Source organism: Hylobates moloch, unplaced genomic scaffold (genome assembly GCF_009828535.3).
Source record: "Hylobates moloch isolate HMO894 unplaced genomic scaffold, HMol_V3 SCAFFOLD_2, whole genome shotgun sequence".
Lineage (NCBI taxonomy): Eukaryota > Metazoa > Chordata > Mammalia > Primates > Hylobatidae > Hylobates > Hylobates moloch.
Window position 1 is genome coordinate 3,494,298 of NW_026652277.1, and position 25,451 is coordinate 3,519,748.

A 25,451-nucleotide genomic window follows, 5' to 3' on the forward strand; every position below is an offset into this window, starting at 1 on the left:
TCTGAGTTATATGGAATAATCTAGAACAATTTAAAATGCTGCCTCATTTTTCCTGTAAGCAAACTTTATTCTTCAATAATAAGTACAGGTGGTTTTTGCCAGTTGATTAATTCCTTGGTCTTTACTCGGGATAAGTACTGAGGGAGGAGGATTGTGTAGGTGGGATTGGGCCATGGTGTGAGGGTGGATGTTCTGAGGGCGGGAGATCTCCAGATCTCTGATTTGGAGCCTTTGCCTGTTTCCATAATGGAAGACTCCGACCACGGCCAATTTCAGGCTCTTGATATCCTGCGTTCCATGTACGTCTTCATGGGTCAGAAATGTCAACATTCAGCCTTCGAAAGCCAGTAGGACACAGGGCAAAGGTAGCTGGTAGGGGCCAGAAATGGGTAGCGGGGAGTGGTCATCAAAGAAATGATGACGCGACCTCACATGCCTAGTAGGTCAAGAACATTTCATTGAACAAAATCTAGTGGTGCCTCCTTTTCTTTCAAAAGCAGCGTTTGCATAATAACTGGTGCGCTCATGAACGCCCGTCAGAAGACTGGGGAGAAAATTTAAACCCACATGAGAAAGCATGTTTAGATGTGAAAGAAAGCCTAGTTGTTTTTTTTTTTTTCTTTAAAGCCAATTGAGTATAAAAGCAGTTGATAACTCCTAGAGTAATTATTTGTAGTCCTTGCATTTAGAGATGGGCCGCCGCTGTGCCCTTTCTCTAGCCAGAGATAATTACAACACAGTCTCACTGTTCCTCCCTTCAGAAAATGATTGTCATAAAATAACAAACCTGGAGGAAGCTCAGAGTCTTTGGAGATTTTCCATAACCTGTGCCTCCAGGACACAAAAACCTATATGGCCAGACAACCAGAAACAGGACTTATTTTGAAAGATTTTTTAAAGATTCACCCCTTCTGTCCAGTTTTAAATGTACAACCACATTCATAGGCAGGAAATCCTTTCCTGTATCTAACCGTGGTGTCTCATTTTTTGTGTGTTTAATTAATTCCCTTTGTCTCTTTTCTAAATGAGGGAATTATCCTTCCATCCCTAAATATAATTAAAGATACTGAGAAACCCTATTACCTCAGATCCCACTAATTCACAAATCGTGATAATTCCAACAAGGCCCGGACTGCAAAAATAATTAGATAAGCAAGTAAATGGGGTAAACAAGACTGTAGGTCACCTTAGAGGCCTTGACTCTATACCTGCCTTCCAGTGAAGAGCCGCCTGGACCCTTTGTTGGGGAAGTGCTTTCTGGACAGACTCACCCCTTAACCAGCTCTTTTGCCATCGAAGAGAAAGGCTGTTTAGAGACCTCTGGAGATCCCTCTTTGGGAAATCTCTTTAGGATTTTCATCCCTCCAGTGTCTGTAGGAGTCTGGGTCCTCACCCTGGCTGGGCCTTCCTCTGTAGCCTTGCTTCTGCCTGGAGGAAGGCCAAAAAATCCCAGGAAGTCACTTTGTAAACAGGAGCTCTTTCCCTCCATTCATGAAAGCAAATACCCCAGCAGCTTTGCTGTGGGGGAGCTGGGGTGGGGACCTGGAGGCACTGCTGTGGGCAGTCAGTTGCATCTGTGTTCCAAAATTCAGGCCTTTGTGATCCTGCGAGGACTTCTGTCTTTGTTACTGTTCAACTGTATTTTGTCGGGTTCCTTCGTTCATTGAATCATTCTTCATCGACTGCCCACTCTGGCGCCGGACCCTGAGGATACATTACATATACGAACTATATACAGTCTTTTTAATTTCATTTAAATTAATTTTTAACAATTAAATAGTGCTCACTACTTGCGGGCACCGTGGTAAGCACGTTAACAATAATGACTCCTTTAATTTATGCTCCTCAGTGAACTCACAGACGGGCCGAGCAAACAGCTTATGACGCAGAAGGTTCAGGGCCACATCCCTGAGGGAGTCAGATGCAGTCTGGGGAAGCTGGCAAGGCCACACCCGCATGAGTCCTAAAGGATAATAAGGAGATTTCAGGGGAATAACTGGGGCCATTTGCAAAGCACAATGGAAAGTTGGTGAGGCTGGAGACCTGATGTGTCCTGTGAAGGGAAAATACCTTGGGCCCCTTCACTAAGCTAAAAAGAAAACTCCAGCTGGGAACTGCTCAGGGCAAACCTGCCTCCCATTCTATTCATAGTCATCCCTCTACTCACTGAGATAGATGCGTATCTGATGGCTTCCTTTGGAAAGGCTCATCAGAAACTCAAAAGAATGCAACCTTTTTTCTCTCACCTACCTGTGACCTGGAAGTCCCCTCCCTGCTTCGAGTTGTCCCTGCCTTTCTGGATGGAACCAGTGTACTTCCTACATATATTGATTGATGTCTCATGTCTCCCTAAAATGTCTAATACTAAGCTCTGCCCCAGCCACCTTGGGCACATGTCGTCTGGAGCTCCTGAGTCTGTGCAAGGGTGCACATCCTCAACCTTTGCAAAATAAACTTTCTAAAGTAACTGAGACCTGTCTCAAATTTTCAGAGTTCACAGTACCCATGAAGGAAACAGAGACAGTTGTCTAGGACTCCAAATGCTCATTTTTGGTTTGGTTAGCTGGATGTAAGAGAGAGACGGCAGAAGGAGCAAGGGTGCAGCCAACCAGCTCTTAAAGAAATCCAGGTGAGGAGAGATGGCAAGCTGAGAGGTTAAATGATATCCAGTGATATAAGATGGAGATGGGAGGCCAGTCACAGTGGCTCACAGCTGTAATCCCAGCACTTTGGGAGGCTGAGGCGGGTGGATCTCCTGAGGTCAGGAGTTCGAGACCAGCCTGGCCAACATGGTGAAACCCCATTTCTACTAAAAATACAAAAATTAGCCAGGTGTGGTGACAAGTGCCTGTAATCCCAGCTACTGGGGAGGCCGAGGCAGGACAATCGTTTGAACCCGGGAGGTAGAGGTTGCAGTGAGCCGAGATGGCGCCATTGCACTCCAACCTGGGCAACGAGAGTGAAACTTCATCTCAAAAAAAAAAAAAAAAAGAGAAAGAAAGAAAAAGATGGAGACTGGAGACAGGGGGCTGGAGTCCAGAGAGCCCAGGAGAGGGAGGTCAAAAGTCAGACAGGGGCAGGAACTTGGGGAGGACCTGACTGTGGGGGCCTGTGCAGGTTTCTGTGATGACTTGGACTCTGGATAGAAATTGTTGTGGGTTTGCGCAGGGCTGCGTGATCTGCTTTCGATTCATGTTTTTTATCGTCCTGCCTGCTATTGTGAGAGGATACTGAGAGGGGCAAGGCAGAATCAAGGACACAGCCAGGAGGAAGTCACTGCTCTCTAGGTGGGAGATGACAGGGCCTGGCCTAGGGCAGGAGTGGTGAGGGGATGGGGGTGGTGGCCAGGTGCTACACAGTCCCAATTAGTGTCAGTGGGGTTGGCTGGCAGACTTTATGTGGGATATGAGTGGTTTGACCTGAGAAACTGGAAGGTCTGGCTTCCACCCACGTAGGTGGTCATTGCAGGAGATGCGGGCTTGTCAATTTCCAGAGTCGCCTGTGGTTGCAGCTGCCTGGTGTCACCTGCTGTGTGATTCACTCCCCTTCCCCCTTCCCTGTGGGCTGGACCTGTGAGTTCTTCTCACCAACAGAATATGGCAAAAGTGACAGGAGTAAATGCTTATGCATACATGATTTTGCTGCATAAGACTGTAGCTCATCCTATTGCAAAATTCACTCCTGCCAGCTTTGAAGAAGCAAGTTCCCATGCTGTGAGCAGCCATTATGGAAAATAGTATGGAGGTTCCTCAAAAAACTTAAAGTAGAACTACCACACTACTGACAGTCTGTCTACTGGGTATATACCCAAAGGAACTGGAACCAACATGTCAGAGAAATAACTGCACTCACATGCACCATTATTCACATCAGCCAAGACATGGAGTCAAAAGAAAATGTGCTGCATAGACACAAAGGAATATTATTCAGCCCTGAAAAGGAAGGAAATGCTGTCATTTGTGACAACATGAACAAACCTGGAGGACATTATGCTAATTGACATATGCTACGTGAATTAAAAATTATGCTGGCCGGGCGCGGTGGCTCACGCTTGTAATCTCAGCACTTTGGGAGGCCGAGGCGGGCGGATCACGAGGTCAGGAGATCGAGACCACGGTGAAACCCCGTCTCTACTAAAAATACAAAAAATTAGCCGGGCGTGGTGGCGGGCGCCTGTAGTCCCAGCTACTCGGAGAGGCTGAGGCAGGAGAATGGCGTGAACCCGAGAGGCAGAGCTTGCAGTGAGCCGAGATCGCGCCACTGCACTCCAGCCTGGGTGACAGAGCGAGACTCCGTCTCAAAACAAAACAAAACAAAACAAAACAAACAAAAAAAAATTATGCTAAGTGAAATAAGCCAGGCCCAGAATGATAAATACCGCTCAATCTCACTGGTATATGGAATCTAAAAGTTGAACTCATAGAAGCAGAGAATACAGAGGCTGGTGCGGGTACAGGGACAATTGGAGAGATGTTGGTCAAAGGGTATGATATTTCAGCTAGACAGGAAAAATAAGTTAAAGATCTATTGTGCATTATGGTAACTATAGTTAATAACAATATTTTGTATACTTGAAACTTTCTGTTAAAAGAAAAACCTTAGCCAAATTAAATTTAACCCAGTTTAGTTGAGCAAAGAACAATCCACACATTGAGCAGCCTCCCGAGACAGAGGAGGCTCAAAGACTCCAGTGCAGCCATGGGGTGGAAGATTTATGGAGAGAAAACAGAAAGGAGTGAGGTCCACAAACAGCTGCATTGGTTACAGTGTGGCATTTGCCTTCGTTGCACATGGTTTGAACAGTTGGCCCCCTTTGCTTGGCAAAAGCTCAGTGATTGGCACAAGAGTAGGCTACAGTCTGTTTACATCTCCATTTAGGTTTTAGTTCACTATGTACAGAGAAACCTTTAGGCCAAACTTAAAATATGGAAGGAGGCAGCTTTAGGCTAAACTTGATTTAACATTGCTAAGAGGGTGGATGTTAGGCATTCTCACCACACATTATATGAGGTAACGCACATGTTAGTAGCTTGACTTAGTTATCACTCAGTGTACACATATATGAAAACATCACGTAATACACCATAGATATAGAGAATTTTACTTGTCAATTAAAAATAAACAAAACAAATGCACATTGTTTTAAGTCACTAAGTTGGTGTTGATATTGTTATGCAGTGATGGATAACAAAGACGTCAGGAGACTGATTTTGTCTTGAATAGATCGAGTGTGAGCCACAAGAGATTCAAGCAGAAATGCAAGTAGGTGAATGGATGGAGGGATCTGGGCTTCAGGAGAGAGGTCTGAGCCGGCTGTATCCCTGTGGGTTCAGCAGCTGCGGAGGCACTAAAAGCCACGAGAGTGCATGAGACCACCGGGAAAAAGAGAGAAGAGATCTGGGGTGTTGACCTAAGACATTAGAGACCGGAGGAGGCCCCAGTAGGATTGGAGAAGGAAAATCCCATGTGGCAGGAGGAAAACCAGGACGGTGGCTGCATCAGAAGCCACGGGAGGAACGGGATTTGCGGGGAAAGAGTCATCAACTCTGCCCAGCACTGCTCATAGGTCCAGGAAGAAAGGGCACCATGTCTAGGGCTCCCCATCCCTCAGCGCCACTCGCCACCTGCCCCACAGTCGTGCTGCAGAGCTCTCATCACTCAGACCTGGAACTCTTCATGGCCTCCATCTCAAACCTTCTCTTTTCTTTTCTTTGCTCTTTTCTTTTTTTCTCTTCTCTTCTCTTCTCTTCTCTTCTTTCTTTCTTTCTTTCTTTCTTTCTTTCTTTCAAGACAGAGTCTTGCTCTGTAGCCCAGGCTGGATCATAGACTCACTCACTGCATCCTCAGCCTCCTGAGCAACTGGGATCACAGGTGTGCACCACCACTCGCTGCTAATTTTGAAAAGTTTTTGTAGAAATGGGGTCTTACTATGTTGCCCAGGCTGGTCTCAGACCCCTGGGATCAAGTGATCTTCCCTCCTTGGTCTGTTAAAGTGCCAGGATTACAGGGGTGAGCCACCACACCCGGCCTCTTTTCTACACTTGCCCTCCTCCATCTCTAGCCCCTTTCCTCAGCACACCTGTCCTGCTGATCCTCAGACACATCGACACCTGCTAACACTGAGCTGGTGTCTTTCTACTGCACCTCCCTCTCGGTTTCCCCTTGTCCAGCTAGAGTCATCTGTGTCTGCCTTCTGTCCCAGCATCTGTGTGGGTGCACAGCTCCTGCCTCCGGGAAAGGCCAGGCCAGGTGTACTTCCCGCCCCAAACCCACACCTTCCACGGATGGGGCCGCAGCATCCGTGTATGTGCAGAGCTTCTGCCTCTGGGAAAGGCCAGACACGGAGTGCTTTCCGCCCCAGCCCCTCGCCTTCCACGGATGGGGCCGCAGCATTGCTCCCTCTCTGCAGGGTCGGTGCATCTGACATCCTCTCCATAAGAACACTGTGGTGTATCTTTGTGTACATTGTTGTGTACTTTATAATTGTGTGTTCATTATACTTACACTTTGGTCAGTGGAATAGGAGTGTTGTAAATACCTTGAATAATGGTTTTCTTTAAGAATCAAGGGGGCCAGGTGTGGTGGCTCACGCCTGAAATCCCAGCACTTTGGGAGGCCAAGGTGGGAGATCACTTGAGGCCAGAAGTTCAAGACCAGCCTGACCAACATGGCGAAACCCAGTCTCTATTAAAAATACAAAAATTAGCTGGGCAGGATGGTGACACCCGTAATCCTAGCTACTCGAGAGGCGGAGGCACAAGAATTGCTTGAACCCATGAGGCAGAGGTTGCAGTGAGCCAAGACCATGCCACTGTACTCCAGCCTGGGTGACAGAGAGAGACTCAGAAAAAAAAAAAAAAAAAGAATTAAGGATGAAGTTATGCCTGAAATTCTTCAGTTATAATAAATCAGTTCTCTTCTTTCCCATCTTGTCATTTTCTTCAGATAACTTGTCATAATTTATAACATGCTGGTAAATAATATAAATGCATTTGCATGTTTATTTTATAGAGTCTGCACCCTCATTCGACTATAAGCTGTGTGGGTGGGAAAAGTGGCATTTTTGTCTGCTACTCTGGGCCTGGTACAGTAGGTGACACCTCGTGGATATTCTATAACTTCCATAACTGCTTGTTGATAGAATAAGCGAGAGAATCCATGTTCTGTAGCAGTCAGGAAGACCTTTGCTTGGAGATCAGCCTCCCTAAAGGGACATGGAATGAGCTGGGTGACAGTAATGACCTCCAGGTCTGCCCTGAGGCTGTTTGGAGATCTGATGGATGCTGCCGGGGCCTTTATTGAAGCACAATGAGCTTTGCACGTGGTGGCGTCTGGAGGGTGTTTCAGGGTTGTTCCTTTGAGCACACGGGGTGCAGCAAGGAGACTGCAGCTTCTGCTCCTGGGATGTGGGCTCCTAGGGCTTTCCATTGGCGTCAGGTGGCCACACACTGATGGTGGCACTGACCAGCAGAGTCTCAGCATGAGGCAGCTGGTCCGAGGTGCAGCTTAAACCTTTCTCAAGGCAGGTGCCAAGGTGTCGCCACTGTTGGAGCCCAGGAGGAAGTGTGTGAATACTTTTCAGCTGTGAAATGAAGGAAATTCTGGCGACTGTGATGACACAGACAGACCCGGAGGCCACTACGGAGCAGCGAGCATCCCCAGATACCATCCAGCCTGGGAGGAAAAGGCTCTGCCGTCTATTTGTCGTATGTCATAAATAATGCTTATCACATAAACCTCCATGCCAGGCACGGTGTTCTGAAACTGGCCTCAGTCATCCCTCCTCCCACATTCTCTTCTGGAAACATCCCCCTCCCCCATCAAGACGCAGCCTCAGATCCCTCACCCCTCGCATTTGGGAGGGCTCATGGCTCACAGTCCTGGTGGCACGAGAGGATGAGCTACCCCAGGCAGGTGAGAGATGCCACAGTGTCTGCCTTGTTGACAGCACGCGAGCTGTGGGCCCTGACGCCCCATGCAGACATCTCTTGGCCTTGAGAACCGAGCCAGTGGGAGCCAAGGCCATGGAGAGGGCGCTCCCGGTGCCCCCCAGTGTGAGTCGGCCAGGCTGCCACAGCAACACACCACAGGCCTGGAGGCTTCAGAGATAGGAACCTGTATTCTCATAATTCTGGAGGCTGAGAGTCCGAGATAAAGGTGTCCTCAGAGTTGGTTCCTCCAGAAGCCTCTCTCTGCGGCCTCACAGGGCCGCCCCTCTGCGTGTGTCTGTGCCCTAATCTCTCCTTTCAAAGACACCAGTCAGATGGGACTAGAGTCCACCCTAGTGACCTCACCTCACCTTAATCGCCTCTTTAAAGCCCCCCATCTCCAAACAGTCCCATTCTCAGGCACTGGGGGGCCAGGACGTCTGCACATGGATGTGGATTTTGGGGGACGTGATGCAGCCGAGCTGAGGTTCCAGCCAATAGCAGCTTTTCCTGCAGCCATGAGTGAGGTAGGCAGTTGCCTGCAGAAGACGCCAGCCCTGGCCCTGGGGCCACCAGACCCTGAGGACCAGAGAGAAGTGGTCGCTGTGTGCGTGCGGGAGCTCCTGGCTACAGAAGCCGTGAGCAGAACATGATGCGTGTTTGTGACCTGTAGTTTTGGGTCCCTGGCTGGCTGACTGGGAGTTCTCATATTATCTCAGCTAACCTTTACACACATCAAGGTGCCTGTCTCACGGATGAGGACCCTGAGACGTACAGGATTAAATAAACTGCCCAAAACACAGTTGCTAAGTGGTGACCCAGACTTGAGCCCAGTCTGGCTGACTCCCGAGCCGTTCTCCCAGTGGAGGAGGTCTCGGACAATGCACAGAGACTCGGTGCGGAAGACCCACGCCATTCCCCCAGGCGTGTCCTGCTCTTTTCGGGACTGGCTGCAAAAGAGTCCCTGCCTGCAGCTCAGCCAGCTCAGAGGACGCTGGCGAGGCCAGCACCCATGTCAGGAGCAGCCAGTGTCTCCCCGGGACGGCAGATGGAGGCAAACCCTGGTGTCTGAGTGGCTTCAAATAGCTGTACACCTGGAAGCCTCAAAGTGCAGAGAACACAGCAGATGGGGGCAGGTGGATGCCCAGGAAGCCTCACCACAGTCACCTGGCTTATTACCCCCGGCCGGGCCATTCACAAGGCTTGCTGCTCAAAAGGAGCAGGCTCTGCCCACCCAGCTTTGCACCACAGGCCTGGCTCCAACCCACACAGGTAGGCAGCCTGGCAGAGGAGAAAAGCCAGCTCAGTCACTCTAAACCGCACTTGCCTGCTGGCTGCTGCTGCTTTTTCTTCTTCTTCTTTTTTTTTTTTTTTAAGAGAAATTGATTAAGCATTTTTCCTTTTTTCTCTCTTTCTGAAATATATGTGGAGGATACACTATTTCTATTCTGGTACTCTCTCCTTAGAGGAAAAAAAATGTTATTTTTCACCTATTGATGCAGCAAAACGGAACCAGAAGCAGGAGTTCCAAGCCAGCCGTGCCTTTCTCTCCACTTCCCTCCCTGGGCGCAGCCACAGCGGTGTAGCAGTGACTGTGGATAGTAAGTTCCTGCATCGCGGCTCTTCTGCCCTGCGTTGAGGGCTGAGCTCCCTGCTCTGCCGATATGCTTTGCCTCCCGAAGCTTCAGACATGGAAGCCATGTTCTGCAGGACCAGGAGAAACCCCACTTTCATCCCATATCTCTGGTTATCAGAGCATCAAATCCAAGTTTGACCTGCATTACAGGGCAAGTCTGTCATGAGCACCCACTGGACCATGACAAATTGATTGTCGTGACTTTACTGATGTCAAGGGGGATACAGTGTCACGATTAATAATTTACCCAACAGAGACAAGACAAGCTTTTCTTGTCTCTGTGATGCTGGAGAGCCCAAGGTTTGATTGTTCCAAGTCCGAGCACTAATGAGGGAGATGCTCACACTTACAGCTCAGGTGAAAATACACAGCGGAAGATTCCTGGTAGCCTCCTCTCTGCGTGCCCACAAGTCATCGAGGCAGAAAGTGAAGTCTGTTCTCTTATAACAAACCATTTGGACAGACACTTGGTTTTTCTGTTCTCAGAATTTTTTCTGCTCTACCCAAACTAGGGGTTGGCGTTGCATAAGTACCACAGGTACTTGGGGAATGCCTGTTTCGTTTCATTACGTTGAGCGGTGATAAGAAGATTCAGACACTAATTGGCATTTTCCCCTAAATCTCCATGGAAATGCAGTCTCTACTCCAGGGCGCCGTGTACTGCAAGGATTTTATACTCACCTTCTGAGTGAAAGGAGAATGAAGGAATGAATACAGAGGTGGACGGGGTCATTTCTGTCCCGTAACTGCATATTGTGGACATTTTTCTTTTCTGAGATGGAGTCTCGCTCTGTCGCCCAGGCTGGAGTGTGGTGGCATCGTCTCAGCTCACTGGAACCTCTGCCTCCCGGGTTCAAGCGATTCTCCTGCCATGACAGGCACCCACCACCATGACTGGCTAATTTTTGTATTTTTAGTAAAGACGAGGTTTCACCGTGTTGGCCAGGCTGGTCTTGATCTCCTGACCTCGTGGTCCACCCACCTTGGCCTCCCAAAGTGCTGGGATTACAGGCGTGAGCCACTGTGCCCAGGCTTTTGTGGACATTTTAAACAGCAGGGAAATTAATCCTGAGCAATAAAAAATCAATCAGTCAATCAATCAATCAATCATGGTTTTTATTTGAATCTTAAAAAAACAAAACAGGCCGGGCGCGGTGGCTCACGCTTGTAATCCCAGCACTTTGGGAGGCCGAGGCGGGCGGATCACGAGGTCGGGAGATCGAGACCACGGTGAAACCCCCTCTCTACTAAAAATACAAAAAAAAATTAGCCGGGCATGGTGGCGGGCGCCTGTAGTCCCAGCTACTCGGAGAGGCTGAGGCAGGAGAATGGCGTGAACCCGGGAGGCGGAGCTTGCAGTGAGCCGAGATTGCGCCACTGCACTCCAGCCTGGGCGATAGAGCGAGACTCCGTCTCAAAAAAAAAAAAAAAAAAAAAAGACAAAACAAAACAAAACAAAACAGTTTTCACTTTTTTTCCTTATCTAATTTGGCTACTGCTTCACTTTCTCTGCCACCCCTCTTACTGCAGTTTCAACTAAATGACTAAGCAAATTAGATCTTGAGTTGCTTTTCTGGAATGTGGAGAATTGGAGAATCAGATAAAAGTCAAGGTATCTCTCTCTTCAGCAGCTTCCAGATCGGGGGCTGGAGCTGAGCGGGGGTTTTGTGCAATCCCATTCCCTTGTCGAGCAGGCTTCAGTTCAGGGAGACAGAGCAGGCTGAGCCCCATGAGGGTGCCCCCTTGCATCTGCCCTGGGGGAAACTCTAGGAGTGTTAGAGAAAATCTGAGAAGAAAGGATATTTTTACACGGTAAGATTGTATTTTTATCCCTGGAGGCTTGCTGAACACAGGTTTCTGGGTAAGTTACACAATACAGGAGAAGTAACAGTTTAGCGTTTAGATGATACGTGTTGGAGGCCAGCGCCCTGCAAAGCCCCGCCTCTGTGTGTGTTGTGTGGGCTGAAAACACAGTGGCAGGGAGCACCTTCTGGAAGTGAGGCCGGCCCGGGACTGAGATGGCTCTAACTCTGCAGGTCGCCTGCCCAGAGGCTGCACTTCAGCCGGTGGGAAAGCCAGGATTGATTTTAAGTAATTCGATTCTCAGGCCATAGGTCGTTGCCAAACTGCAGCCTGGAAAAATAGTCTATTGATTTTCTGAGTCAAATAAAGTTATGTCAATGTAGAATTAAATAGATAGTCACATAGCTGTAAAATCCCCAAAGATGGGAATACTACACATCAAATGTGCCTGTGGTCTCTTTATTCATCTGTTCCTTCCTGTTCTTACTGCTATCGGAAAAAAACATACCTATCATTGCTAAATAAGGCTTGAGAAACAAGCGTGTTTTGTAAATAGCACGTCTTTGTACAAACACGTATAACATTTTCAAACCCTGAAGTCGCTTGCGTTTTTCTTAGCTATTCACAGCAACTCTGCAAGACGCTCCTCGCACTGGGTTTAAATCCTGACATCATATCCAAATTATGTGGCCTTGGGCAAGTCAACTAAACTCTTTGCCCCGTTTCTTCATCTCTAAATTGGAATGATAATACAAGCTCTCTCAAATATATCAATGTGAGAATCAAACCAGCCTGGCCAACATGGTGAAACCCCGTCTCTACTAAAAATACAACATTAGCCGGGTGTGGTGGTGGGCGTCTGTAATCCCAGCTACTCAGGAGGCTGAGGCAGGAGAATCACTTGAACCCAGGAGGCGGAGGTTGCAGTGAGCTGAGATCACATCATTGCACTCCAGTCTGGGAAACCACAGCGAAATTCTGTCTCAACAAAAATAAATAAATAAATAAAAAGTCAGGTTAGGTAGGTGGGTGGGTGCTAAGAACTGCACGCACACGGAACTGCTTGCCGCTGTCTCCGTTATTTACTAGAGGAAGACACTGATATGGCGCCCAAGCCTATCGCTGGTCTGACCTTTTCACGCCATCACAGAGGGGATATGAGGTTGCATGTGTTCTCACTACCAGCCTTGCCTTCTTGCCATCACAATCATCCCTCTGGATATGCCTGCAACAGGGACCCAGAGTCCTAGGTCTTGGCGCCTTTGCTGCTGCCTCCCTGGGAGGGGTCACCCGGCACACCATGACCTCCTCACCTCACCCCTCTGTAGCCTTCAACCCCAACCCCCCTTCTTCACACGGCAGTCAGAGTGAAGAGAGAAAGCACGATTCAGATGCGTCTCTGCTATTCCACAATCCCAAAGGCCTCCTCATGTCTTTGGGGGCAAAAGCCAAAGTCCTCCCCCTGGCCTTCAGATGCCCCACAAACCCACCACTCTGTCCCTCTGACAACATCTCCTCCTGCTCTCCTGGATCCAGCCACCTCCTTGTGTGTCTTCAAGCTCTGCAGCCTTCACAGGGGCCCCTCCTGCCTGGAGCACTCTTGCTGTGTATCTGCGTAGCTCGCCTCTCCACCTCCTCACCTCCTGTCTCCCGCTCTCCATACTCCTTCCTGCTGTTCCTTTCCTCCGCAGCACCATTCACCTTCTAACAGGCTGTTCCTCATGACTTCTGTATTTGGTCAGTTTCCCCAAACAAGAACGCAAGCTCCACCAGGCAGAGACTTGCATTTGTTTTGTTCTCGCTGGATCCCTCATGCCTTGGAACAACACGTAGTGGGCACACGATAGGTATTTATTGAATGTGTAAATAAAGAAAGGAAGAAAGGAACAAATGAATGGACACATGAAAAGTGTTGCAGGCAGAAAAAAGTTAGAAAAGACAACACGACACTGCACAGGGGTTGAGAGAGAAAAGGAGATCTGGATTGTGATGTTTTCCGCTCCCTTACCAGAAGGCGGTTTTACACACGAACAAACTGAATCAGAAGAATCATTGCAGCAGAATTTGCCAGAGGTCAGGGACCTGCCAGCAGGTCTCAGTAAAATGAAATGTAGAAAATTCACTCACAATCCCCAGAGAGCACAAGGCTGAGGGTGTCCATCAGGGAGTGGCTGCTCACGGGGTCAATGGGGCCAAGAAGGAGCAGCTTAAGTAAAAGTAAAGGGTATTTACTGGGGGATGCAAAGGAGACGGAACTGGGACATGGAAATCTATCGGGGTTTTGAAGAGTATTCTCTCTCTCTGCAGCTGGTGTCCCTTTCTCCCTGCTGTCTCAATGCTCCCAGCAAATCAGTCAACGTCATACGTAGACTTGCCCATCGCGCAGCTCACAGTGTGGCACAGCAGGGCCTGCACACGCCCTAGTGCGGGACGCCAAGTCACCCACTGCTAATTCCTGATTTCTAGGACAGAAGAGCCACTGGCTCACGATGGTTTAGGTGTCCACCTGGATCATGGCCCTAGCCAGGAAGCTGAGGCCCAGGACAGCCAGGGCGCTCCTGAGACGCTATCTCTGGAGAACTCTCTGGGGGTCTGGGGGACTCAGGGCTGGATGGACTCCCAGGAACATTCTCATCCAGAGCTGGGACATGAATACCTCCAGCATCCGTAGCTCCCATGGACAATGTGATGCCCCTTTAAAGCAGCAAGTAGATGGCACTGGGTGCCATGGGCATGGGGACGATAAGGAGCGTGGGGTGGAGCAGAGAAATTGGTTTCACATTGTAGCTGTGGACAACGCTGTTGTTTTGTATTATTTGTTGTACTTAACATGATTCTGTACAAAGAATGCTTGAAAGGAGAAAAGACAGAGGATGTTCAGTAAATTAGAGGGGAGTTCCCTGCTGTGCCATGGAGCAATATTTATAATCTGGGCCCTTTAGGGAGGGGATTACTGGCACAGAGATTACAACAGGTGCTGTAATAAGAGATTCCAGACCAGTTTTGTAATTTATTTCCCGTTCATGAAACCCCCCAACAAATCAGAAAAGCTCTGTAAGCAGAGACCTCTCTGAATGGAACATCCAAGGGAAGTAGCTCCTCCCGAATTGAAGAGGTGGTGGAGGGACCTCGGGAGGGTGGAATTCAAAGCAGTTAAGCAAGCGTCATTGAACACGTGGCCCCTGGGCACGCCGGCTGCAGGGCTGGTTCCCTCACCTCGCTGCTCCCTGGCATCCGACCTGTGAGATGGTAACAGTGGTGTCTACCAAATAGGACAGTAGTGAGAACCACTACAAGTCTCTAATGCACAGCCAGGTTTATGTGACTATCAGCCATTTTTACTATTGCTCCGATTCCTGGGGAGTGGCTGAAAGTCAGTGCAGTCAACCCCTGAAGTGCCATCTTCTTGTCACCGTCATGATTTTCTCTTGTAGCCATACTTGTTCATTATTGGTGCTATACATGAATCAATTTTTTTCTTTAAATAGCATGATTTGTGTGTATGTTGTGTATTTATTGTAGTGTGTATGTTGTGTAATATTAAAGTGGGCACATAAATATTAAAATAAAAATATGCATTTAGGTGCCATTGAATTCATCTCTGGGCACACCACTATTTGGGGCACACTCTCCTAGAAAATGCATATGGTTCTGTATCTATAGAACAAATTATCACTGTCCCCAAGGCATAACCACTGCCTGCAGAGGTCCTCACTGATGGTGGAGTTTGCTCTGATGCTCTGCCCTGGTGACTGCAGCTTTCTACGTCTGATTCAGGTCTTTCTTTTTGGCACTGTCTCCCACTAGCACTGTACCAGATTCCTGTAATTCAGTTAAACTGGTGAGCAGGCCATGCAACCAGCTTCTGGGACTCAGGCTGTTCCCTGGAATGCAGCGTCCATCCTGCAGTGTCCTTCTTCACTGTCTTTTTTATCTTCACAAAACTTCTTGCAAACAAAATCCTATTTTTTAAAATTTTTATTTGAGACAGAGTCTTCCTCTGTCACACAGGCTGGAGTGCAGTGGTGTGATCCCAGCTTATCGCAAGCTCCATCTCCCAGGTTCAAGCAATTCTCCTGCCTCAGCCTCCTGAGTAGCTAAGATTACAGGCACCTGCCACCACATCTGGCTAATTTTTGTATTTTTAGTAGAGACGGGGTTTCACCATGTTGCCCAGGCTGGTCTCAAACTCTTAGCCTCAAGTGATCTACCCACCTCGGCCTCCCAAAGTGCTGGAATTATAGGTGTGAGCCACCATGCCCAGCCTGAATCCTATTTATTTAATTGATTTACAAACAATTTTCAGAAATGAAAATTTCAAATTGACTTTTAACTGGCAATTTCTTTTAAAATCTGAATCTAGAAGTTTCTTCACCCTTTCTTTTTGTCAAGAAGTCAGTGATCTGTTGCAAACTACAATAACATAACTACTTAATATACCATAGAAGAAATACAAAGAAATATGTAGGCATTATGCCAATAGATTCAACAATTTTAGATAAAATTGAGAAATTACTTGAAAGACACATTATCAAAAACTGACACAAGAAGTAATAGAAACTATGACTAGCTCTATATTTATTTTTTAAATTGGCTTCTTAATTTAAAATTTTCAATGAAGAAGAGTCCAGGCCTAGACTGATTTATCAGTGGGTTCTGTAAAAACTTTGAGAAGAAGTAATATGAGTTTTATGTAAGCTCTTTCAAAAAGTTGTGGAAAATCTTGTAAAGGGGATGACTTTTGAACCTATTTTATTAATTAATTATCTTTATAAAAAGATTAGATAAGGAAAATAGAAATGCCATTGATTAATATTCCTTACAATGTACCTGCAAATTTCTTCATAAAATATTTGCAAATCAAATCCATTAATATGTAAAAAAGACAATACCTCATGACCAAGTGGGATTAATCACAACAATGCAAGGTTGGTTCATTCATCAAAAATTAGTGTATTTCACCATATCAATAGAAAAAAGATAAGCATCATATGATTGTCTCAATTGATAAAGAAAAAGCAATTGACAAAATTTAACATCAATTTGTAATCGTCACAATCAACAAACTAAGAAGAAAATGAAACATTTCAATATGATGAAGGATATCTATGAAAAACCTGCAGCTAATGTCATATCTACTGTCTAATATTGAATTATTTTCTCATATGATCAAGAATGAGTCAAGAAAAATTGCTCTCAGTCCTTTTATTCAACATCTAATGGTGGTCTTAGGCTGTGCAAAGAGACAAGAAAAAAATAAAAATAAAAGGGAAACAGGTTGGGTAGGAAGAAGTACAACTGTATTTAGCCACAGCCCACATAACTGTTTGCAGAGATAATTCTAGGAATTCTTTTTAAAAAGATTTTCAAACTAATAAATAAACACTTTTACAAGCTCACAGGATAGATTAATATTCAATAATTAATTGCATTTCTATACACTAGCAACAAACAATAGAAATACATTTGTTTTAATGCCATTAGCAATAACATCCAAAAAAGTAAAATATTTAAGGATAAATTTAACAACATGTGTAAGATCTTATACTGAAAACCATAAAAGGTTGTTTGAAAAATTATAGGGGGCCTAAATAAATGAAGAGTTATACTAGGTTCATAGATTAGAGAATTCAATATTTCAAAGATGCTATCCTCCCCAAAATTGATCTATAGATTTAACACAATTTCAATTAAAGCCCCACCAGGACTTTTTGTAGGCTTGTACAAGCTTAACCTAAAATTTCCATGGAAACAAAAAAAAATCCTGGACTAGCCAAGATAATTCTGAAAAAGAAAAACAGGGTTGGAGGATTTACCCTGCCCAAATGTGAAGCTTACTATAAAGAAATCTGGCCGGGCGTGATGGTTCACACCTGTAATCCCAGCATTCTGGGAGGCAGAGGTGGGTGGATCATGAGGTCAGGAGATCAAGACTATCCAGGCTAACACAGTGAAACCCCCTCTCTACTAAAAAAAATACAAAAAATTAGCCAGGCGTGGTGACGGGCGCCTCTAGTCCCAGCTACTTGGGAGGCTGAGGCAGGAGAATGGCGTGAACCTGGGAGGCGGAGGTTGCTGTGAGCTGAGATCGCACAACTGCATTCCAGCCTGGGCCACAGATTGAGACTCTGCCTCAAAAAAAAAAAAAAAAAGAAAAGAAAAGAAGAAAAAGCTACTGTAATTGACTATGCGACACTAATGTCACATAGTCAATGACACTAAGATAGACATTTTGATAATAAAACTAATAGAAAATTTATAAGTAGACCCACATATGTATGACTGATTGATAATTTGACCAAAGTGCTAAATTAATTCAGTGGAGAAAGATACTCTTTTCAGCAAGTTGTGCTGGAATAACTGGATAACAAGTGAAAAAAAGGGAACCTCAACTCTTACCTCACGTTGTACACAAATGGATAGCATAACATAAAACCTAAAGTTATTAAACTTTAAAAGCACACCTAGGAGAAATGAGTTGCTGTAACTCAATCTGACTCGGTCATAGGCAAAGATTTTATGGGTAAGACGCAAGAGAGAAAAACATAAAATTTTAAAAAACGGGTAAGTTGATCTTTATAAAAATTTACAACCTTTGCATTATTAAGACAGGAAAACGCAAGCACAGATAGAGAAAATATTTATATGTCCGACCATCAGAAAAGGCAAGAGATGTGATCAGACAGATGCTTCACCCCAAGAAGACACAAGTGGCCAGGAAGCCCATGAAGATGCTCATTGCCGTCAGTCACTGGACAGCTGCAAGTCAAAACCGCAGTGGGGTCTCTACTAAAAATACAAAAAATCAGCCCGGCGTAGCGGCGGGCGCCTGTAGTCCCAGCTTCTCCGGAGGCTGAGGCAGGAAAATGACGTGAACCCGGGAGGCGGAGCTTGCAGTGAGCGGAGGTGGTGCCACTGCACTCCAGCCTGGGCGACAGAGCCAGACTCCGCCTCAAAAAAAAAAAAAAAAAAAAAAAAACAAACAAACAAAAACGCAATGGGAAAGCACCCTCACCCATCAGAGTGGCCCGAGACCAACATTAACTGCAAATGGGCCTGGCGCGGTGGCTCATGCCTGCAATCCCAGCACTTTTGGAGGCCAAGCTGCGCGGATCACCTGAGAGTTTCAGACCAGTCTGACCAACATGGCGAAACCCCATCCCTACTAAAAATACAAAAACTAGCCAGGTGTAATGGCACACGCCTGTAATCCTAGCTCCTTGGGAGGCTGAGACAGGAGAATTGCTTGAGCCAGGGAGGTGGAGGTTGTAATAAACCAAAATCGCACCACTGCATTCCAGTCTGGGTGACAGAACGAGACTCTGTCTCAAAAAAAAAAAAAAAAAGCAAATGAAGATACAAGTGCAGGTGTGCACCTGGAGCAAGCACAGCCACTTTGCAAACCAGATTGGCAATTCCTTATAAAGCTAAACACACAATGACTATATGAAGTTAGATATATGCTTGCCAAAGTGCAAGAGCTCCAAACCGGAAACAGCCTAAATATCCATCAACCCGTGAATGCATGAACTAATTGTGACACCTGTAGAGTGGAATGCTTCTCATTAATTAAAATAAACAACAAATAAACAAACAAACCACTGATGACATGCAACAACATGATCGGAGGCCAGAGCATTTCAACTGAGTGAAAGAAGACAGACACAGGAGGCCACGGCCTGTGATTTGTGTATATGAAATTCCAGCCAAGGCCAAACTCATCGAGTGTGACGCAAAGCAGTGAGTGGGTGTCCGGGGCAGACAAAAGCAGATGAACTAGAGAGAGTCATCAAGGACCTGAAGGGCAATGTAAATGTTCTGGATCTTGATCAAAACGTGCACCTAAAATGGATGCATTTTGCTACACTTCGATCACATCTCAACAAAGTTGTTCTATAAACTCAGGGGCAAGTCTGAGAGCTCTTGGGAGCAGAGAATACCCATTCCCATGGCAGGTGCGCTTGGGAGATGGCACGATAAGCTGAAGGTACCATTGAATTCTTAAAGCAGAGGAGCAAACTCAGGCTCAGTGGGGACAGGGTTTGCCCAGTGCTTCTGGGTTAGGGCACAGCAGAGCAGAGATTTAATTTTGTTGGTTCTGATTCCAAAGCTCCCTGGAGCTGAGCAGGGGTGATTTTTTGCTGGTATTTGAATCAGCACAGACACAGTAACTGATAGGAGGTCCACCAAGCAACAGATGTCACCCCTGGTTTCCATAGAAGCAATTTTGTGTATGTGTGTGCTGTGTGTGCGCATGCATGTGTATGTGTGCACATGTATATACGTGTACATATATGTATGAATGTATATGTGTGTATATGCATGAGTGTGCACTTTTACATACATTTTATATATATTATATAAATATATAGGTCATAATTTGGTTGAGTCGGACCACCAACATTGAAGTCAAGTAAAGAATTCCGTGAGGTAAATACATAAATTCTACCAACTCAATTTTCCAAGTGGATGTTGTAGATCTTAAGTTAAGGCAAACTACTGGCTGCAGAGCAGATACTGACTGATTCAGTAGCGCAAACAGGACTCGAGTCACAGACATAGTCTCTACGGAGTATAACCTGCCTTTAGAAAACAGATCTTTTCAGAATCAACTTCCATAGTCATCCTGAAGCTCAGCTCCTCCATTGGACCATAAACAACTGTCAGTACAAGGAGCCAAGTAGTCTAGATGTTCTTCAAAACAGCAGATATGGCCATGCGCGGTGGCTCATGCCTGTAATCTTAGCATTTTGGGAGGCCGAGGCAGGCAGATCACTTGATCTCAGGAGTGCAAGACCAGCCTGGGCAGCATGGCAACCTTCTCTACAAGAGAAATGCAAAAATTCACCAGGCATGATGACGTGCACCTTTAGTCCCAGCTACTCAGGAGGCTGAGGTGGGAGGATTGCTTTAACCCTGGAGTTGGAGGTTGCAGTGAGCCGAGATTGCACCACTGCACTCCAGCCTGGGTGACAGAGTAAGATTCGGTGGGTTTTTTGTTAGGGTCACACATATAAGCTTGGGGGACACAGGCATTCAGAGAATAGCAAGCCCCCTTTTCCTTCTCTTCTCAAATACCTTGGACCTGTCTGAATTATTTCCATTTCTCAAATGTGATTTTCCACCCCCACATCCCCAACTTGTCCTTAGGTCCTTGCCTCTGCCTGGGAAATGCTGAGTTCACTTTTCTCCTTATCTAACCTTACTCCTCCCTCTGGGCCAGTTAAACTCCTGCCTCTTCTATGAGGTATCCCGTTGAGGCCTCCCTGTCTCCCCCGAGTGAATTCCTCCTCTGCCTCTGCTCTGAGCTCCTGAGCAGATAGACAGGGCTTTCTCAGGTTTCTCCTCACCTCCTTTTGTGTGTGAACACAGAGACCTGCTGCCAGAGCCCACCCTTCCAGGGAAGAGTGGAGTCGTCACACATTGCTCAGCCCACCCGGCCTTATACCCCCAGGGCAGCCCCTGGTGACCCAGGACCACCCAGGGGAGGACACCTGACAGTTGGATTTCCTGTTCTCACTCCTTCCCTTCACAGGTGTTGATGGCTAATACATGCCCTGCACCCCAAATATGCACCCCATTACACAACTTACACCCCAAATGTGCACCCCAATACACACTTCACACCCCAAATGTGCACCCCATTACATACCTTACACCCCAAATGGGCACCCCATTACACACCTTACACCCCAAATGGGCACCCCATTACACACCTTGCATCTTGATGCCTAATACACAGATTGCCTCGGTGTTGGCTACCAGAGAGCCCAACCCAGGACAATCACGAACAATTGAATTTCAAGCCCTGGGCAGACCCACGATGCTGGAACAGCTTCTCACACACAGCACATAGCAGGTGCTCAAAGGCTGTATTTGAGGCATGAGTATCTTTGAACAAGGTCTGAGATAGATCTACCATATATACTAAATTCTATTCTTCAGTGAATGTGTAAGTAGGTAAATAGGAGTAATAATTTATGATAGGCTGTTCCATCACTCACCTAACAGTGTCAGCTCTATGTTACTGGTGATGAATGTGGAAACTGTAAATGACCTCAAAATATCAACTGTGCATGCATAGTTAGGAATAAATTAAAGTGATATATAATGCCCTCTGCCATGGTCCACTCTTGTGACTGTTTGAGGTTCACTTAAGATGTTAGTACTGTAAGAACTCAATTCAAGAAGCCACTGGGGATTTATCAAGAGGCAGAGTTTAGAAACCACTTAATGGTGTCCCTGAATGTGTGACGCCTCCCAGGCGATGCACACAGCTCTTGATTTGTTTGCCAGGAATTCTGAGTGAGCTCAGAGGTCTTCATCCCTGTCACCAGCAATTGCAGCTTTGCTATCGCAGGATCCAGCGTGTGTTAACATGTTAAATCCCTGAGAAGGCCAAGGATGTGGCTGCCTTGCGACCTGGCTGCTCCTGACACGATATCCTCTGTCTGAATAGATTGTCCTGTGAATGTCCCTGGAGACCGTGAGCCCTGGAAGCAGCCACTTTCCTTGTACACAGCATCCTGATGTCCGTGCCATCAAAATCACATCGGGGCAGAAGATGTGATAAATTAATGCCATTTTTTAAATACCATCTTTATATTTCTTGCCTTTAACTTAAAAAATAATAATAATACCATCACAGAACTTTTCAACAATTAACAAGGGAGATTGCGGTGGGTTTCAGCAGGGCAGGCTAAAAAGTGTTTATGCCATTTCCTGAGTCATTGATGAGTCCGCAGGCCACCGCCCCCCGCGGAAACGCTATTAAGAACTCAGGAGTGGAGGGGGAAGGCTGCAAGTCACAAGCTTCCACTAATTGCCATCCTCTTGATTTGATTTTCTCTAAACTTTAAGTCAGGATGACTGCCCACTGGAAAAATCACAAGGTGCTTTCCATTTAAAACCTTTACATAAGAAGGATCTTAACGTGAAACATTTTAGGAGAACTGCAATTAAGGAGGCCTGAACTCAGAAAGGAAGAGAGAAATAAAGAGAGCAACCTCAGTGGCAAAATGTCAAGCATGTGGGTTCTGCAGTGGAACAGGCTTTTGTCTCTTACAGACTAGGCCTATAATTAAGAGACTGGGGTGTGAGCCCAGGCGGCTGCGATTAGCAAGTGCGACTCCCTGTTGCTGTTACCCATAATGTCTCTGTGGCTTCATCCAAACAAAAAGTACAGAGGGATAATCACATTAACACTAATGACAGTAATAGAGTTAAGAGAACAGACACAAAGCAACAGATAAACAGTCCCTTCTTCCCCACCTCATAGCGCCTCTCTTTTCCTTTCTTTGTCCTCGGCTCCGGGTTCTGATTTGAGAGCCGGCGCCACATTTTCACGGCGGGATCAGTGGTCAGCTGTGGCGCAGGGGTGGCTCTGAACAGCTGTGCCCTGGGCTGCGTCTCTGCCAGCCATGGCTCAGGTAGTGGAGTACAGCAATGAAGCATTTGATCTTTTCTACTGGCTCTTTCATTTGCAGAAGGAGCAGGGAACACACAAAATGAAAAGCGTGTCTTGGAGAGAGGCAGTGACAAGGGAATAAAACCAAGAAGCCCGCAGGTCACACAGCAGGCAGGCAGCCGCTTCCTGTGGGTGTGCAGAGCTGATGTGCGGAGACGTGTTGATCCTCCCTGCTCTGTCTCATTGGCAAGGCAGTCACGGTCTGCGTATTAACACACAACCTGAGCTGCCTCCAATGGACAGCAACGTTTTGGTCCCGGAACACTGAGAACAGAAGTATCTGGTTAAGATAAAGGGAACTGCATTGGCCTCAGTTGTACCCAGAAAGAATTGTAGGGGTAAAGTTTCTGAAACTTAATTCCATGGAATCCCGAGAGACCAACTGAAACCAAAACCTGTCAACAGACTGGTTGCCACCGGTTAAAGTGATTGTCTCCATATATTGGCAAAATTAAAGAAAAAATGTGTTTGCATTTTCTGTTGAATAAAACACATTGTGATATTAAATTCAGATCCTGGTTGCCTCTTAATATATTTTAAGGAATAAAAAAAGAGAAAATCTTGAGTGGGTTTCTTTAATTCATGGAGATTTTTTCCTCCATAACTCACAAAGTTTGTGTTTCTGGAAAACATGATTTGTGTACAGTCATTTCCAGCTATAGGCGTGACTGGCAATGTTAACAACATAATTATATGGCTCGACAGAATTTCAACAACTCAGTACGATTCACTAACACATGCACCCAATGTTTACCTGATAGAACCATATCCTCTCCCATCACACATTAATGGGTGTTCTTTTGGTCTGGGTGGTGCAGCTAAATATACATTTGAGGACAATGACTGTCTCTGCAAAAATTCAAAACACTCTTGGCATTCAATAGTTTGACAACAGCAAGTGGCATGGTTTGAACCAGTTTTTCTTTTGACAACTGGAGGATTGACATTAGTTGTTTCTAACTGAAAATAAAAGTCAATTCCTTGAGGCAAGTTTCTGCAAATTTAATGTAATCTCCTAGCATATGCTTTATAATCCCTCCAGCTAATTGGTGATAGGGGTGGCATCTAGGCAGGGCTAGGGTGCTTAGGCCACAGCTAATTCTGGATGAAACTGAAAGGGAAGGCTAAAGAGCAAAGGCTAGGAACGATGGGATTCTAGATGACAGGTGTGTGCTGTGCAGGCAGAGCTTAGAGCTGCAGCGGACAGGTGAAGCTAAGACAGACAGAAACCAGGGGCACCATCCATTGTGAGACGCTGCAGGGACAGAATCAAGGACACCAGATTGGGTGGGATGGCTGTGGTTACGCATCATTCCCAGTGGCCAAGGATGGTGACTTGATGGCCAGGTAGAGAAGCAGGCGGTGGGTGCAGGTGGGCCATGGCCATGAAGGTCAAGATCAAGGACAGAGTGGGGTGGGGGGGTAGTGGAAATGGCACTGCCTGGAGCAAGCCCTTCCTTGGGCATCGTTAAAAACTCACAGCTGCAACAGAGAATGACATAAAACCCTGACTGATGGAATATTTTCATTCTATATAGTTTGTGGTGCTTAGTCACAGACTGAAGCAGACACCCAGGCTGGACTACCACATACTACGATGCGTGCATCCTGGTGTCTCTGTCTGCCTCTGTATATTGGAATAAAGGGTGAATCAGGGACATATACCACTGAAAATATATGAAAAAGAAAAGAAAATATTAGGAGCAAGAGATGCTGTCTTTCAATGGAAAAAGCCAGAAAGTTCCCTTGAAAAGAAACTTGAGATCAATATCTCTTAAAATGTCGTATTGCTAATACCTGCCCAGTATCACTTCAAGTATGTACTGTAGTGTAGTTTTCAAGGCCCTAGGATGTAGCCAGCCGTACTTGTTGGGAAGTGTGCCCCAACGTCCATTGTTCACTACAGGCCATAGTGAGCTTTTTGCAGTTGAAGACTCTGCCTTGGTCCACCACACGGATGCTGTGAAGGCAAAACTCAGGCTCAGCGGAATTTTCCCGACTTCATCAGGCTTAACCACAAACCACCTCACTCAAAGGAGATCATTTACAAACTATGTTCCAGGGCTCTCAGGTGCTCCATGGTGGGCCTGGGGGATATTTGGGGGTCTGCATACATGTAGAAGGGGACAGGTTGCGGGGAGAGGAGGAGCTGGCTGGGTCCCAGGGCCCATCGGCATGATCCCCTGTCACGTAATTTAGATATTACACTTTATGGTAAGATTTATGTGAAAGGAAGAGTTTCGTAGCTTCAAAAACTTTTAAAAATGTGTTCTAACCTTCAGCCATTGTTTTCTCTTAGACTCAGTCCCTCCTTGGGTAGTATTGGGTTGGTTTTCTATTGCCTTAGGGGAAATTTTTAATGATCCGATCAATTTTATCTGCATCTTCCATTAAATTGATCATACAGTTAGAGGTCAACACGGACAGTGATCAGACTGAGTTTATTTGAGGCTTGTATGATAAGTTATTTAAATTTATTTTGCTGTTTTCAGACGTACTCTCTAACGTAACCAGTGTTAGCAAGGGATGGTGGTGCTTTGAAGGAATGTACTTACCCCAAAAAATTACCAACCCACAAAATAAAAATTAACAAAGATATAAATGCACACATTTTTAA